Source organism: Trichosurus vulpecula, assembly GCF_011100635.1.
Source record: "Trichosurus vulpecula isolate mTriVul1 chromosome X unlocalized genomic scaffold, mTriVul1.pri SUPER_X_unloc_1, whole genome shotgun sequence".
Taxonomy (NCBI): domain Eukaryota; kingdom Metazoa; phylum Chordata; class Mammalia; order Diprotodontia; family Phalangeridae; genus Trichosurus; species Trichosurus vulpecula.
In genome coordinates, this window is record NW_023494377.1 from 10,374,756 (window position 1) to 10,392,887 (window position 18,132).

Below are 18,132 nucleotides of genomic sequence, written 5' to 3' on the forward strand. Positions count from 1 at the left end.
AAAAGAGAGTAAAAAACCATTAAACCCTACAATCTGTGGCTTCTAAGGACTACGACACCTCCCTTATCTTATTGCTTTATGGAGCCTATACTATTCCTGCTTTATGTGACAATCATTTCAGATCATTTGAACCTCAAGAAATGCCAGAGCCTGAACTAATCAACCAGACATGCTTTGCTTTGCTCGAAAAATGCCCTTTCCTGTGTCAGCAACTTTAAGAGCAGATGAGGCTGAACAGTAGCATTCTTCCTGTTTGTGACCCCTAAAGGACAGGATGCCTAGGCTTATTTTGACATCCTATAGACGTATGCTGTAAAGGGGAAACACAGATATCCTAGGATCATAATTTCCACTTGACACTTTGTCAATTGTCTTCTCTTATTGTATTTACAACATACTCAACTAAGAAACTTCCTCTCTCATGGTACAGTTAAACACATATGGAGACCATAAATCTGAGGGACATGGACATCCTGGGATTGTCCTGAAACATATAAAAATCTTGTCATTCTTTTATTAGAGCTTACATTTTGTTAAGCTTTGTTAAGTTAGAACTTCTGTTTTCGCTCCATGCATTGCTTGTATCTGCTAACTTTAAGGGAATAAACAATATGAACTTATATATCACTTAGCCTGTTTGCCTCTTTTAACCAAAGTTTCAGGTTGACATATGACATTCATATGTTTATGGTTGACACATATGGAAGCTATAATTTTGGCTGACACAGGCATCTGGAGTCAGGAGGGGAGGGGGACATGCTCTAAGGATATAAACTACCCTTCAACTGTCCCTTCCTTGAGTTCAGAATTATTCTGACTGACATACATTTGTTTTCTCTAGCTTAAAAAGAATAAAAAGCACATTTACAACTTAATTCTATTTGTTTGATTTAAGAACAAACCTCTGGCCTGGTTGACAGTGTGTTTGTGTTTGTGTGTGTGTGTGTGTGTGTGTGTGTGTGTGTGTGTGTGGAGAGAGAGAGAGACAGAGAGACAGAGAGACAGAGAGACAGAGACAGAGAGTGCTAGGATGACACAATAAAAATAGTCACTGGTTCAGAGACCACAAATAAAAGATACGAACAAAAAAGAGACTTAAAAATTAAATCCTAAATAACAAGTGGGTCAAAGAACAAATAATAGAAACAATAAATAATTATATAAAAGTAATGATGATAAAACACTGTGCTGAAATTTTGGGGATGTAGTCTAAGCAATCCTTAGGGGAAAATCATATTGCTAAAAATTTACATTAACAAAACACAAAAAGAAAGATTAATCAACTGAATATGAATTTAACAAATTAGAATGCCAAGAAATAAACAAAGCTAAATGAAGCACAAAAGAAAATTATTAAAAATCAGAGGAGAAATAGACAAATGGGGAAAAAAGATGGAAAAGATAAAAAAGGCAAAATCTGCTTCATTAAATGACTAATAAAATTGATAAATTAATAATCAGATTAAAGAGAACAGAACAATCAAATCTATAAAATAGCAAATAAGCACAATAAAACACAAATCCAGAACAAAAGAACAACCAGAACTTGTTATACATAGTTATGTGCAAACAAAACTGAAAATACAAAAGAAATAGAGGAATGGCTTCAAAAATATACAATAATCAAGTTATGAGAAGGGCAGACAGAGATCTAGCATAACTCAATCTCAAAATATAAAATTAATCTAGCTGCAAAGGAACTACAAAAAGAAAAACTCCTTGGCCTGATAGAGTCCTAGAGGAAACACCAAACTATTGAAGAATCATTAACGCCAATATATCAGAACTACTCCACAAATTGAGAAACAAAGCACCTTACCAGAAACCTTTAATGAGAGAAACGGTGTTTGAATATCTAAAACAGGGAAGGTTCAAAAACAGAAGGAAAAACGTAAGCCAAAATTATTGATGCATATTGTCTCAAAAAATTTAAACAAAAAGATTATAGCATATTATCCTGGAAATCATTCATTATCACCAAGTGGGAGTCATACCAGGGATGCAAGGATGGTTCTACATTAGGGGGAAAAATCAACATATTTGATAATATTAAAAACGGAAATACTCCAAATCACATGATTCTCTTCAATGACAGAAAAAGTCTTTGGCAAAGGGTAGCACCATTTATGCTTAAAAAAAGCCTTATGAAAATTTAGGCATAGACAGACCTTTTTTAATTTCACAAAAAGCACCTATCTAAAACCAAAAGCAAGAATCATATGCCCAGAAGACATACTAGAAATTTTCCCAGTAAATACTAGAGAGAAGGAATGGTGCTCACTCTCCTCATTACTATTTGGTATATTTATGGAAATGCTAGCAAGGGTAATAAAATTAGATAAATAAATTAAAGCCAGAAAGATAGGTGAAGTATATATAAAATGATACCTCTTTTCTGATCATATGATGATATACTTGATAAATCCTAGAGATCAGCAAAGATACTAATTGCCAGACAATTCATAGTTTCAACAAAGTTCAGGCTACAAAATAAACTCTCAAAACTCAACAATGTTTCTATACAATATTAATAAAATCTAAAAATAAAAACCTTAATAGAAAAGGAAATCTCATTAAAAACCCTGTTATATATTGAAAAAAAATTAAACCAAATCTAAGGAGGGTCTATCAAAACGTACAAAAATACTTGCATAAATTCAATTGCAATTACAAAGTACTCCCCAAAGATATAAAGAAAAACTCAAATACCTAGAAGAATATTCAATTTTCATGGCCAGGATGTTTCAACTTAATAACATGATAGTAATTCAAAAGTTATTGTACATTTTTAATGGTATACAAATCAACTTACCAAATTAACTTACTTTATAAATCTTCAAAAAGAAAGATTCAATTGGATAAACAAAAGATCTAGGATATTAAGGGAAATGATAAAAACAAATAGGGACTAAAGAAAAATAGCACGTCCAAAAATCAAACTATATTATAAAGCAACAGGCCTCAAAATCATCTGGTATTGGCAAAAAGACAGAGAGCTACACAAATGCGACAGACTAGACAAGGAAGCAACAGAAACAAAGAACACAAGATCCCAATATCTGATAAAGTGGACAACGTAAATTACCTAGGGAAAAAAATCCTTATTTGATAACAACTTCTGGGAAAAATGGAAATCAGTCTTTCACATATTCGGTTTAGATCAACACCTTACACCATATTCTTCACTACATTCTATATGGATCCATGAACTTAATATTAATACTCAGGCTATGAAATAATTGGGAGAAGCAGATCCTATACCTGTCACAGCTATGGTGAACAGATGCATACATTACCAAACAATGGATAGAGAAAGTTGTAAAATGCAGAACTTTGATAATACTTCTGCAAAGACAAAATTAATTCATCTAAGATGAGAAATGAAGTGACTGGGTGGGGAAAATTTTGCTTTCAATTTTCTCTGATAAGGGTTAGGTATCCAAGATATAAAATCAATAAATATAAAACTAATGGCCACTCTCCAAAAATAAGTGGTCAAGGGATATGAGCAAACAGTTCTCAAAGAATTTCAGAGTATTTGCAACCATGTCAAAGAATGCTCCAAATCACTAAATGCACATCAAAACAGGGCTGAGGTTTTAAATCACAACCTGAAAATTGGCAAAGATGACCAAAAATGGCAATATTCAATGTTGCAGGACATGTGGCATGATAGGCACATTAATATATTGTTGGTGATACTGTGAGATGGTTGGAATAATGCAAAGCAACTAAAATGTCCATGCCACTTGTACCAGCAATTTCCTTGGTGGGTTTATAACCCAAGGAAGCCACTGAAAAGAGGAAAGTACCCATATACAATGAAATACTTATAAAAACACTTTTTGTGATAGGAACGAATTGGAAACAAAGTAGAAGTATATCAATTGGGGAATGGCTATACAAATTGTAATAAACGAATATAATAGAATGTTAGAAAATATTCATGGGATGGAAACAATAAAGTATAGAAAGATTTCCATGATGATGCAGAGTAAAATAAGCAGAACCAAGAAAACAATATGTAAAATGTGTGGGGAGCTGGCTATATCCTGTTTAGGCCTCTTAGACCTCTGCAAGGCAGGGTCAATTGAAAATGGACCTATGCACAGCAAGGCCAGTTTGAGGATAAGAAGACCTGGCAAAGAAAACCTGCCTTTGTAGCTGATTACCCACATGGGTGATGACAGAAATGTTTCAGTCTGGTTATCTAAATGCGAAAGAACATAAATGTCTCAATTTGGTTAGTCTTGAGGAAAAATAGTGTCTCACTCCTAGGAACAAGGAGATAAAAAACTTAACCGATGCTTTATTGTACTCTTCTTTGAAGTCTGGATGACTCAGCAATTAGCCTTTATAAAATACTCTCAGTAACTCCATTAAAATCAGTCTATAGCTTGACTATACGACTCGCCTAGTCCCATGCCTTGTCTTTTTGTGTCCATTACTTCATCATATATTCACGCCACTGCTGGTATGTTTGGCGCTGGAAACAGGGACATGAAGCCCGGATGGAGTAATGTCTTACCGATAAAGGCTCCGGAACCGATTCACTAAGGGGTAAGAGGATTAATTATCACTGGGCTTACTGGGGGATTGTAGAAATTTTAGAGATTTAGAGAGTTAGAAAAGTAGATTTAGAAAATGTAACTATGGGGCAGATACAGTTTAAGGATAGGGATCTGTATCTGCAATATTAAGAAAAATTTCAACAGAAAAAGATTTTTATATAACATAAGAGCAAAAACAAGAAGGTACAAGTAATTTAGAAAGATGGGAGATTATTGAAAAACAGATGAGTAAAAGATTAAGGGAAGATGGACCAGAACACTTGCCAATGTCAGCCTTTTCCATATGGAACATTTTAAAAATATGTCTTACTCCAGAAGGAAAAGTTCCTATGGTACATAGATCCGTTAAGCATGATATTGGGATTGGGGTCAGATCTTCTGAGCCTCAGCCCAGGGATGGATGACAATAACTCAATAGGGGATAGACTAGCTAATTGGGAGTTACCAAAGTAGAAAGGGAAAAGAAAAATGCTGGATTTCTAGAAATCCCTTTTGTGGGTCCTGTCATTTTCTGTGTGCATCTGTTTTCTGTTATGTGTCTCTGTGTGAAGAGAATATGTTATGTGACTCTTTGTTGTGGAAGTTGTTGAAATAAGAAAATGCTCTCTTTCTCCCTTCATTCCTATTCTGGCCAATTTGGAAAGTGAAGAGAGATAAGAAAGAAAACAGGGATGTTTTCCCCTTAGAGTTTAATGAAATGTGTTACTCCTAAATTTGATGTTTAAGATAAAGTCAGAATTTATTATGCTATTTGGCACTAAGGCAATTTCAAAAAATGCATAGATCTGAAAAAGAGACACTGAGTTTCCCAGCATGGGGGAGAAGGGACAAGGTGCCACTGGATCTTTTCCAGAGTCCCACTCACCATGACTGGAGGATTCAAGGTTCTCACTTTCAAAAAAGTTTTTAAGGAGTGACCACAGAAGTAAAATTTACTCGAGTTAAAATTAAAACTATTAAGACCTTTTCACCTGTCTCCGACTGAGCCAGGGCTGCAACAGATGTTAGAGCAGCTAAAAATTCTTTAGCAGATTCTGTTAACCATAGATAATCTGGTGAAGCATATGAAACCTTTTTCAAAATAATAATACACTTACGAAAGTGAAGAAAATTCAGTTTAAATGACAAAAGATATATATTTTTTCTATGTGCCCCTCCAATCTATCTGTAGACATCTTGGGGGGTTAAGAATTCCAGCTCAATGTCAAAAGTATATGAAAAGATGTTTTATTTCTTGTGTGGTTAATAAGAATCACCATAAGACTAGTATAAATAAAAAACTGGAAAAAGGACTTTAAAAATTCTAGAATGTGCTTTCCCAGTTTGTAGAATTAAGAACTTTAGTAATGATCATATAAACAGAATTGGAAAATATTTAACAACAAAAGGTATTAAATAATCTGTAGAGTTAAAAAGTAGTTTTTTTAATATACAACTACTCAGCAGGTTCCATTAGATAGTGTGAGACATCCCTTTCAGCTAGAATCTTTAATACGAAATCGAGCAAATCATTTCTATTCCCTGAGCCTCAGTTTCCTCCTCTGTAAATTGAGGATGTTAAACAAGGTTAACTTTTAGGGAGCCTGCCAGCTATACATCTACATTTTTTAAAAAAATAAAATATTTATTTTTATTTTTCAACTTTCACTTCAATAAGATCTGGAGTTTTAGATTTTCTCCACCTTCCTTCCCTCTCTTCTCCCAAAGATGGCATGCAATATGATATAGGCTCTACTTATGCATTCATATTAAACATATTTTCATATTAGTCCTGATGTAAAGAAGGATTAGTACTAATGGGCGGAAGCATGAGAATGAAGAAACAAAACAAAAAAAAAGAAAAGGAGAGTAAATAGTATGCTTCCATCTGCATTCAGACTCCAAAGTTCTATGTCTGGATATGCATAGCACTTTCCATTGTGAGTCTTTTGGAGTTGTCTTCTATCTTGAATTGCTAAGAAGAGTTAAGTCTATCAAAGTCAGTCATCTCACAATGTGACCTTTACTGTGTATGATGTTCTCCTCGCTCTGCTCACTTCACTCGGCCTCAGTTCATATAAGTCTTTCCAGGGTTTTCTGAAGTCTGCCTGCTCATCATTTCTTATAGCACAGTAGTATTCTATTATATTCAAATACCATAATTTCTTTAGCCATTCACCAACTAATGGGCTTTCCCTCAGTTTGCAATTCTTGGCCAGCACAAAAAAACCTGTTATAAATATTTTTGTGCATGTGGTTCTTTTTCCCGTTTTATGATGTCTTTGGGATATAGATCTAGAAGTGGTATTGCTGGATCAAAGGGTATGCACAGTTTTATAGCCCTTTGGGCATACTTCCAAATTGCTCTCCACAATGGTTGGATCAGTTGACCACTCCACCAAGCATGTGTTCCAATTTTCCCACATCTTCTCCAGCATTTATCATTTTCCTGTTTTGTCATGTTAGCCAATCTGATAGGTGTGATGTGGTACTGTAGAGGGGGAGAAGAAACCCAGGGATGCAGAGATCCCAAACCAAAGTTCCCTGGGTGAGGCTGCTTGGAATGAATTCGCGGACGCAAGCATTCTTTAAGTCAAGGAGGCAAAGATTTATTACGCTTTTTCTGCTGGCAAGAGTTCTTAGGGAACCTGGAACCTTAAAGAGGTGCAGGGGGAGTCTTTACAGAGGGTTAAAAGGCAAAACATGTCAGTTACGTGTTTGGGGGTGGGATTAGGGAGTGGTTTAGGGCGTGTTCAAGAAGTGGTTAGTTCTTAAAGGAACATGGACATTTGGTATCTACTGTGCAGGTGTATTACCCAGAGTTTTCTAGGAAATAGTCCACAGTGAGGTTACTGGGGGTGTGGTTTCTACTGTGAAACGTCACTGAGTTCCCTATCGGTCGGGGCTAAAGGGGAATAGTTTCTCATCTAGTGTCTTGGTAGACAAAATACTATCTCTAAGATACATGTTAGAAAGGTCAGTGAATAGTGAATATGGTTATGACTCTGTGTACAGTCAGTTATCAGCATCCGGAAATCCATCTATAGTTGCGCATAGCTGCTTACCGAGGAAGAAGCAGAGATAAGTTGGGGCAGGCTGCCCTTCAGCTAGAGAGAGATAGCCTGAGAAAGAATATGTTTTGAGAACTAGATGTGTAAGAGAGACTATGTTTTGAGAACTAGATGTGTTTGTGAGAACTGGATGTGTTTTGGAATTGGGGTTCTGGCACAGGCTCCCAAGCAGAGGCTGTTAGAATTTAGGGTCTAAGCACAAGCACCTCATCAGTACCTCAGAGTTGTTTTGATTTGCATTTGTCTAATCAACAGTGATTTAGAGCATTTTTTCATATGACTATAGAGAACCTTAATTTCTTTTTCTGAAAATTGCCTGTTCATATCATTTGACCATTTATCAATTGGGGAATGCCTTATATGCTTATCCATTTAACTCAGTTCTCTATATATTTTAGAAATGAGGCCTTTATCAGAGACACAAGCTATAAGAATTGTTTCCCAGATTTCTGCTTCCCTCCTAATCTTGGTTGCATTGGTTTAGTTTGTCAAAAAAATTTTTGAATTAATGTAATCAAAATCATTCATTTTGCACTCATACGGTTCTCTATCTCTTGTTTGGTCATCAATTCTTCCCTTCTCCATAGATGTGACAGGTAAACTATTCCTTATTCTCCTAGTTTCTTTAGAGTATCAGCCTTTATGTCTAAATCATGTACCCATTTTGACTTTATCTTGATATAGGGTGTAATATATTGGTCTATGCCCAGTTCCTGCCATACTATTTTCAACTTTTCCTGGCAGTTTTGTTTTTAAATAGTGAGTTTTTTATCCTAGAATCTGAATTCTTTGGATTTATCAAACAGTAGATTACTATCATCATTGACTATTATGTCTTGCATTCCTAACCCATTCCACTGATCCACCACTTTGTTTCTTAGCCAGTACCAAGTAGTTTTAATGATTGCCGCTTTATAATATAATTTCAGATTTGGTACAGCTAAGCCGCCTTCCTTTGCACTTCTTTTCTTTAATTCCCTGGATATTCTGGATCTTTTGTTCTTCCAGATGAGTTTTGTTATTGTTTTTCTAGCTCTATAAAATAATTTTTGGTAGTTTGATTGGTATGGCACTGAATACTTAAATTAATTTAGGTAGAATTAACCTTTTTATTATATTAGCTCAACCTACCCATGAGCAACTGATATTTTTCAGATTATTTAGATATGACTTTATTTGTGTGAAAAGTTTTTTGTAATTGTGTTCCTACGGTTCCTGGGATTTGTTTTGGCAGGCAGACTCCCAAATATTTTATAACATCTATGGTAACTTTAGATGGAATTTCTCTTTCTATCTCATGCTAGTGGGCTTTGTTAGTAACATAGAGAAATCCCGATTTATATGGGTTTATTTCATATCCTGCAACTTTGCTAAATTTGTTAATTATTTCAAGCAATTTGTTACTTGATTTTACTTGATTCTCTAGGATTCCCTAACTTTACCATCAATCATCTGCAAAGAGTGATAGCTTTGTTTCTTCTTTTTTTCTTCTCTTATTGCTAAAGCTAAAATTTCTAGTATGATATTGAATAACAGTGGTGACAGCAGACATCCTTGTTTCACCCCCGATCTTATTGGACATATTTCTAGCTTCCTCCCATTACATATAATGCTCCCTGATGGTACACACCCACACACACCCACACACACACACACATATATATATATATATACACACACACATATATATATTTAATTTTGAGTTCCAAATTCTCTACCTCCTTCCCCTCACCCCTACTTGAATAGGCAAGAAATTTGATATACATTATACATATGCAGTCATGCAAAATATATTTTAAGATTAGCTACATTTTAAATAAAAGACATGTTTTAAAAGTCCCCCCCCAAAAGTTTTTTTTAAAAAAGTACGCTTCATTCTGCATTCAGATTTCATCATTTCTTTCTTTAGAGGAGGATACCACTTTTCATCCTAAGTCCTTCATAATTGTATTGCTAAAAATAACAAAGACATTCATAGTTGTTCTTTGTACAGTATTGCTCTTAGTGTATATAGTATTCTCCTGGTTTTCTCCTGGAAATATATCTACATACTAACCATAAATGAAAAAAGAAAAATGCCCAAGAAAAATAAAGTAAAAAATTATATTAAAATCTGCATGCAGAATTAGTCAGTTCTGTCTGGAGATGGATAGCATTTTCATCATGAGTTGTTCAAAACTGTCTTGGATCATTATATTGATCTGAGTAGTTAAGTCCTTCACAGTTAATCAGTTTTACAATACTGATGCTACTATGTACAAAGTTATCATGGTGGTGCTTACTTCACTTCGCATCAGTTCCTATAATTTGTCCTAGGTTTTTCTGAAACTGTCTTTCTTGCTTGTCATTTTTAATGTCCCAGTAGTATTGTATCACAATCTTACACTGTAACTTGCTTAGACTTTCCCCAATTGATGGGCATCTTTTCATTTTCCAATTCTTTGCCTCACAAAAAGAAGTTTATAAATATTTGTGTATATAAAGGAATTTTCTATGTTGTTTAATGACTTTGGAATACAGAACTCATAGTGATATTGGTGAGTCATAGGGGATACCCAGTTTTATAGACCTTTGGGCATACTTTCAAATTGTTCTCGAGAATGGTTGGTTCAATTTACAAATCCCTCAGTATTGTTTTTGTGTCCAAACTTTTTTCACACCCCATCAAGAATTCATGATTTTCCTTTTCTGCATGTTAGCCAATCTGATATTAGCTAAAATTCTGGCTCAGAATTTTAAAATTTGCATTTCTCTCATCAATAGTAATTTAGAGCATTTTATATGATTGTAGATAGCTTTGATTTCTTTTTCTGAAAACTGTCTATACATATACAATTGTCATTTTTAAGAAATTCACATCAGAAGCCAGTATCTTACACTTGACATACATCCATTATTAATTTCCTCACTAGGAGGATGAGATGTCACTTAAGGAATTAATAACAGGCTTCATTACATACATAAATACATTCAATTGTCCATTTTTAATACAATGCATATTGAATCTTAACCTTTTAGTCATGCCATGTTTCTTTGATGGTATTTACCAAGTAAACCACAAACCATTCTTCCTTTTAACATTGTTATTGTTACAAAATTTTAGACAAGCATGATGTCAATCAAATAACAAAATAACATATTCACATTGCTTAAGGAACATTTACAAAGCAAGCCCTAAGTGGCTCACATGCATTTCTACCCTTGCTCATAAAACTTTACCAAGTTGGTGAAAAAGTCCTTAAGTAACACTAATTCCAGAGTATTGTAACTAAGTTTCTAGTTATTGCAGAATGAAAAGCACATGTACAACCTAATTCTATTTGTTTCATTTAAGACCAAACCACTGGCCAGGTTGACAGTGGCTGTGTGTGTGTGGAGAGAGAGAGAGAGAGAGAGGGAGAGAGACAGAGACAGACAGAGAGAGACAGAGAGACAGAGAGAGAGACACACACACAGAGACACAGAGACAGAAACAGTGACAGAGACAGAGACAGAGACAGTGAGTGCAAGCACGACACAATAAAAATAGTCACTGGTTCAGAGACCACAAATGAAAGACTTGGACAAAAAAAGAGACTTAAAAATTAAATCCCAAATAACAAGTGGGTCAAAGAACAAATAATAGAAACAATAAATAATTATATAAAAATAATGATGATAAAACATTGCACTGAAATTTTGGGGATGTAGTCTAAGCAATCCTTAGGGGAAAATCATATTGCTAAAAATTTACGTTAACAAAATACAAAAAGAAAGGATTAATCAAGTGAATATGAATTTAACAAATTAGAAGGCCAAGAACCAAACAAAGCTAAATTAAGCACAAAAGAGAATTATTAAAAATCAGAGGAGAAATAGAAAAATGGGGAAAAAAGATGAAAAAGATAAATAAAGGCAAAATCTGCTTCATGAAATGACTAATAAAATTGATAAATTCATAACCATATTAAAGAGAATAGAAAAATCATATCTATAAAATAGCAAATAAGCACAATAAAACACAAATCCAGAACAAAAGAACAACCAGAACTTGTTATACAAAGTTATGTGCAAACAAAGCTGAAAATACAAAAGATACAGAGGAATAGAGGAAGGGCTTCAAAAATATAAAATAATCAAGTTATGAGAAGGGCAGACAGAGATCTCGCATAACTCAATCTCAAAATATAAAATCAATCTAGCTGCAAAGGAACTACCAAAAGAAAAACTCCTTGACCTGATAGAGTCATAGAGGAAACACCAAACTATTAAAGAATCATTAACACCAATATATCAAAACTATTCCACAAATTGAGAAAGAAAGCACCCTACCAGAATCCTTTAATGAGAGAAACAGTGTTTGAATACCTAAACAGGGAAGGTTCAAAAACTGAAGGAAAAACATAAGCCAAAATTATTGATGAATATTGCCTCAAAAAATTTAAACAAAAACATGCCAAACAGATTATAGCATATTATCCTGGAAATCATTTGTTATCACCAAGTGGGAGTCGCACCAGGGATGCAAGGATGGTTCTACATCAGGGGGAAAATCAACGTATTTGATGATATTAAAAACTGAAATACTACAAATCACATGATTCTCTTTAATGACAGAAAAAGTCTTTGCAAAGGGTAGCACCATTTATGCTAAAAAAAAACTTTATAAAAATTTAGGCATAGACAGACCTTTCTTAATTTCACAAAAAGTACCTATCTAAAACCAAAAGCAAGCATCATGTGCCTGGAAGACATACTAGAAATTTTCTCAGTAAATGCTAGAGAGAAGGAAGGGTGCTCACTCTCCTCACTACTATTTGGTATATTTCTGGAAATGCTAGCAATGGTAATAAAATTAGAGAAGTAAATTAAAGCCACAAAGATAGGTAAAGAGTATATAAAATGATACCTCTTTTCTGATCATATGATGAAATACTTGATAAATCCTAGAGATCAGCAAAGATACTAATTGCCAGACAATTCATAGCTTCAATGAAGTTCAGGCTACAAAATAAACTTTCAAAAATCAACAATGTTTCTATACAATAATAATAAAACCTAAAAATAAAAACCTCAATAGAAAAGGAAATCTCATTTAAAAAAAACCCGTTATAAAACGCAAAAAAAAATTAAAACAAGTCTGAGGAGGGTCTATCAAAACATACAAAAATACTTGCATAAATTCAATTACAATTACAAAGTATTCCCCAAAGATATAAAGAAAAACTCAAATACCTAAAGGAATATTCAATTTTCATTGCCAGGCTGTTTCAAAATAATAACATGACATTAATTCAAGTTATTGTACATTTTTAATGGTATACAAATCAACTTACCAAATTAACTTACTTTATAGATCTTCAAAAAAAAAAGGTTCAATTGGAAAAACAAAAGATCTAGGATATTAAGGGAAATGATAAAAACAAATAGGGACTAAAGAAAATTAGCACTTCCAAAAATCAAACTATATTATAAAGCAACGGGCCTCAAAATCATCTGGTATTGGCAAAAAGACAGAGAGCTACATAAATGTGACAGACTAGACAAGGAAGCAACAGAAACAAAGAACACAAGATCCCAATATCTGATAAAGTGGAAAACATAAATTACCTAGGGAAAGAAATCCTTATTTGATAACTTCTGGGAAAAATGGAAATCAGTCTTTTATGTATTAGGTGTAGATCAACACCTTATACCATACTCTCCACTACATTCTATATGGATCCATGAACTTAATATTAATACTCAGGCTATGAAATAATTGGGAGAAGCAGATCCTATACCTGTCACAGCTATGGTGAACAGATGTGTATATTACCAAACAATGCATAGAGGAAGTTGTAAAATGCAGAACTTTGATAATACTTCTGCAAAAACAAAATTAATTCATCTAAGATGAGAAATGAAGTGACTGGGTGGGGAAAATTTTGCTTTCAATTTTCTCTGATAAGGGTTAGGTATCCAAGATATAAAATCAATAAATATAAAACTAATGGCCACTCCCCAAAAATAAGTGGTCAAGGGATATGAGCAAACAGTTCTCAAAGAATTTCAGAGTATTTGCAACCATGTCAAAGAACACTCCAGATCACTAATAAGAGAAATGCACATCAAAACAGGGCTGAGGTTTTAAATCATAACCTGAAAATTGCCAAGGATGACCAAAAATGGCAATATTCAATGTTGCAGGACATGTGGCATGATAGGCACATTAATATCTTGTTGGTGATACTGTGAGATGGTTGGAATAATGCAAAGCAACTAAAATGTCCATGCCACTTGTACCAGCAATTTCTTTGGTGGGTTTATAACCCAAGGAAGCCACTGAAAAGATGAAAGTACCCATACACAATGAAATATGTATAAAAACACTTTTTGTGATAGGAAAGAATTGGAGACAAAGTAGAAGTATATCCATTGGGGAATGGGTATACAAATTGTAATAAATGAATATAATGGAATGTTAGAAAATATTCATGGGATGGAAACAATAACGTATAGAAAGATTTCCATGATGATGCAGAATGAAATAAGCAGAACCAAGAAAACAATATGTAAAATGTGTGGGGAGCCGGCTATATCCTGTTTAGGCCTCTTAGACCTCTGCAAGGCAGGGTCAATTGAAAATGGACCTATGCACAGCAAGGCCAGTTTTAGGATAAGACCTGGCAAAGAAAACCTGCCTTTGTAGCTGATTACCCACATGGGTGATGACAGAAATGTTTCAGTCTGATTATCTAAATGCGAAAGAACATAAATGTCTCAATTTGGTTAGTCTTGAGGAAAAATAGTGTCTCACTCCTAGGAACAAGGAGATAAAAAACTTAACCGATGCTTTATTGTACTCTTCTTTGAAGTCTGGATGACTCAGCAATTAGCCTTTATAAAATACTCTCAGTAACTCCATTAAAATCAGTCTATAGCTTGACTATACGACTCGCCTAGTCCCATGCCTTGTCTTTTTGTGTCCATTACTTCATCATATATTCACGCCACTGCTGGTATGTTTGGCGCTGGGAACAGGGACATGAAGCCCGGATGGAGTAATGTCTTACCGATAAAGGCTCTGGAACCGATTTACTAAGGGGTAAGACGATTAATTATCACTGGGCTTAATGGGGGATTGTAGAAATTTTAGAGATTTAGAGAGTTAGAAAACTAGATTTAGAAAATTTAACTATGGGACAGATACAGTTTAAGGATAGGGATCTGTATCTGCAATATTAAGAAAAATTTCAACAGAAAGAGGTTTTTATATAACATAAGAGCAAAAACAAGAAGGTACAAGTAATTTAGAAAGATGGGAGATTATTGAAAAACAGATGAGTAAAAGATTAAGGGAAGATGGACCAGAACACTTCCCAATGTCAGCCTTTTCCATATGGAACATTTTAAAAATATGTCTTACTCCAGAAGAAAAAGTTCCTATGGTACATAGATCAGTTAAGCATGATATTGGGGTTGGGGTAAGATCTTGTGAGCCTCAGCCCAGGGGTGGATGACAATAACCCACTAGGGGATAGACTAGCTAATTGGGAGTTACCAAAGTAGAAAGGGAAAAGAAAAATGCTGGATTTCTAGAAATCCCTTTTTGTGGGTCCTGTCATTTTCTGTGTATATCTGTTTTCTGTTATGTGTCTCTGTGTGAAGAGAATATGTTATGTGACTCTTTGTTGTGGAAGTTGTTGAAATAAGAAAATGCTCTCTTTCTCCCTTCATTCCTATTCTGGCCAAATTTGGAAAGTGAAGAGAGATAAGAAAGAAAACAGGGATCCTTTCCCCTTAGAGTTTAATGAAATGTGTTACTCCTAAATTTGATGTTTAAGAAAAAAGTTAGGGACAGCCCCTCATGGCGGCGGCGGTGGTGGTGGAGGTGGAGGCGACGACGGCTTTGGGACGGTGACGGAGAGCGTGAGCCCGGCGACCCATCTCTCCCCTACTCCCCATGCTGTGCGCCCCCTGACACTGCCCCGACCCCGACCCCCGCCGGGAGGATGGTGAAGTATTTCCTGCGGCAGAGCGTGCCTCGGTGCTTCTGGGACCAAGTGTTTGCTGCCTTGTGGCAGCGTTACCCCAACCTCTACAGCAAGCATGTGCTGACGGAGGATATCGTGCATCGGGAGGTGACTCCCGATCGGAAGCTGTTGTCCAGGCGGCTTCTAACAAAGACCAACCGCATGCCCCGCCGGGCGGAGCGCTTCTTTCCTGCTAATTTAGCTCACTCGGTGTACATCCTCGAGGACTCTATCGTAAACCCACAGAACCAGACCATGACCACTCTCACCTGGAACATCAACCATGCCTGGCTGATGGTGGTGGAGGAAAGATGTGTTTACTGTGTGAACCCTGAAAACAATGGCTGGACTGAAATCCGACGGGAGGCCTGGGTCTCCTCCAGTTTGTTGTGGTCTCCAGAGCTGTGCAGGAGTTCGGCCTAGCTAGATTCAAAAGTAACATGACCAAGACCATCAGAGGCTTTGAGTACATCCTGGCCAAGCTGCAAGGTGAAGCTCCTTCTAAGACACTTGTTGAAACAGCTAAGGAAGCAACTGAGAAGGCGAAGGAAACTGCTCTGGCAGCTACTGAGAAGGCCAAGGACCTGGCCAGCAAGGCTGCCACCAAGAAGCAGCAGCAGCAACAGCAACACTATGTTTAAAGAAGGTCATCCTACTGCTTCCCCTGCAACAAGAGGCCCTGCTGCCCTCCCAGATCGCCAGTACCCAAGGCTGAGAGCATCTTGGCAAGACTTGGCATTGGGCCTGGAGCCCCAGCCCCTGAGACCATCAATGTAATGCAACCCCACAGACAATCCAGCTCTCCTCCCATTACCCGCCCTGTGTCCGAGTTGTAATTTATCATTAAAAATCAATTTTCAGTGCTAAAAAAAAAGAAAGAAAAAAGTTAGAATTTATTATGCTATCTGGCACTAGGCAAATTTGGAAAATGCATAGATCTGAAATAGAGACACTTGGGGGAAAAGGGACAAGGCACCACTGGATCTTTTCCAGAGTCCCACTCACCTTGGCTGGAGGATTCAAAGTTGTCACTTTCAAAAAAGTTTTTAAGGAGTGAACACAGAAGTAAAATTTACTTGAGTTAAAATTAGAACCATTAAGACCTTTTCACCTGTCTTGGACTGAGCCAGGGTTGCAATAAATGTTAGAGCAGCTAAAAATTCTTTAGCAGATTCTGTTAACCATAGATAGTCTGGTGAAGCATATGAAACCTTTTTCAAAATAATAATAATACACTTAGGAATGTGAAGAAAATTCAGTTTAAATGACAAAAGATATATATTTTTTCTATATCCCCCTCCAATCTATCTATAGGCTCCTTGGGGGGGTTAAGAATTCAAGCTCTATGTCAGAAGTATATACAAAGGTGTTTTAATTCATGTGTGGTTAATAAGAATCACCATGAGACTAGTATAAATAAAAAATTGGAAAAAGGACTTAAAAAAAATCAAGAATGTGCTTTCCCAATTTGTAGAATTAAGAACTTTAGTAATGATCCTATAAACAGAATTTGAAAATACTTAATAACATAAAGGTATTAAACAAATAGAATTAATAAATAGTTTTTAATATACAACTACAGAGATCCCTATGTGCAACTTAGTGACCCTCATTCCTATTTGAGTTTGAAAAAAGTGACTTAAAGTCTCCAAAATAGAGAAATAAAAGCAGAGAATGAGAGCCAATCTGAACATATCTTACCCAAAAGACTGTTACTTACTATATTCCTGTGAAAACAAAAATGCTTCTTAGAATGGGAATTATCTCAATAGATATATATTTCTAGTTTGCTGTGGTCTTCCTAAGTTTGCTACCTGGAAAGTTTAAAAAGTGATTCAGCTGTGAATATTCATTAGAGAGTTGGCTCCTTTTCAAAATAATTGCCCTATTTACTAGCTGCTTTTTCTTATTTAGGCCCTTTATTTTGATGATTTTTTTCACCTAAAGTCTCACTGTAAATTAAATTGTAATCACTTTGAAACTGAAAAAATTAAAATACATGTTGCAACAACGGTTCTATTCCCTGTTCTCTACTTTGCTGCTTTGTTGCCCTCTCATACCCCACTGACAACAGCCCTGGACCCCTGGGCATTGTGACGTCCACACTTCTAGGCAAGCAGAGGAACCTCTCCTCTCAAGCCCCCAAGTCCTTGCTCCCACACCACCGGAATGTGGAATTTTTGCTCCAAGTCTCCCAAAGCCCAGCAACCCTTATTAGGAAGCAAAGATTCCTCAGGGACCCTCCTCAATGACTCCTCAGACCTTTAATTCAGGTGCTGGACTCTACAGCTTCCCAGCACTCCCCGGTCCTCAGTCTCCCTCCCCTTTCCCAAATCTCTGGCTCGACCACCCCCAGTCCACAGTCAAGCTCTGCAACTGTGGGGAGAGAAGAAAAGCCTCTATGCTTGGTAAGCCCAATATATGTAATGATTTGGGAATGCAATTAATGTCATCTGAAAGTTTTCTGTTTGTATTATTATTGTACTTCTAAATTGTAGTAAAATTCTCCCATATTGT

At 35.8% G+C, this 18,132-nt stretch overlaps 1 pseudogene; it reads left to right on the forward strand.

Annotated features, from left to right (window-relative positions):
• Positions 1-15,594: 15,594 nt before the first annotated feature.
• Positions 15,595-16,256, forward strand: LOC118833094 (annotated as a pseudogene).
• Positions 16,257-18,132: the final 1,876 nt, after the last annotated feature.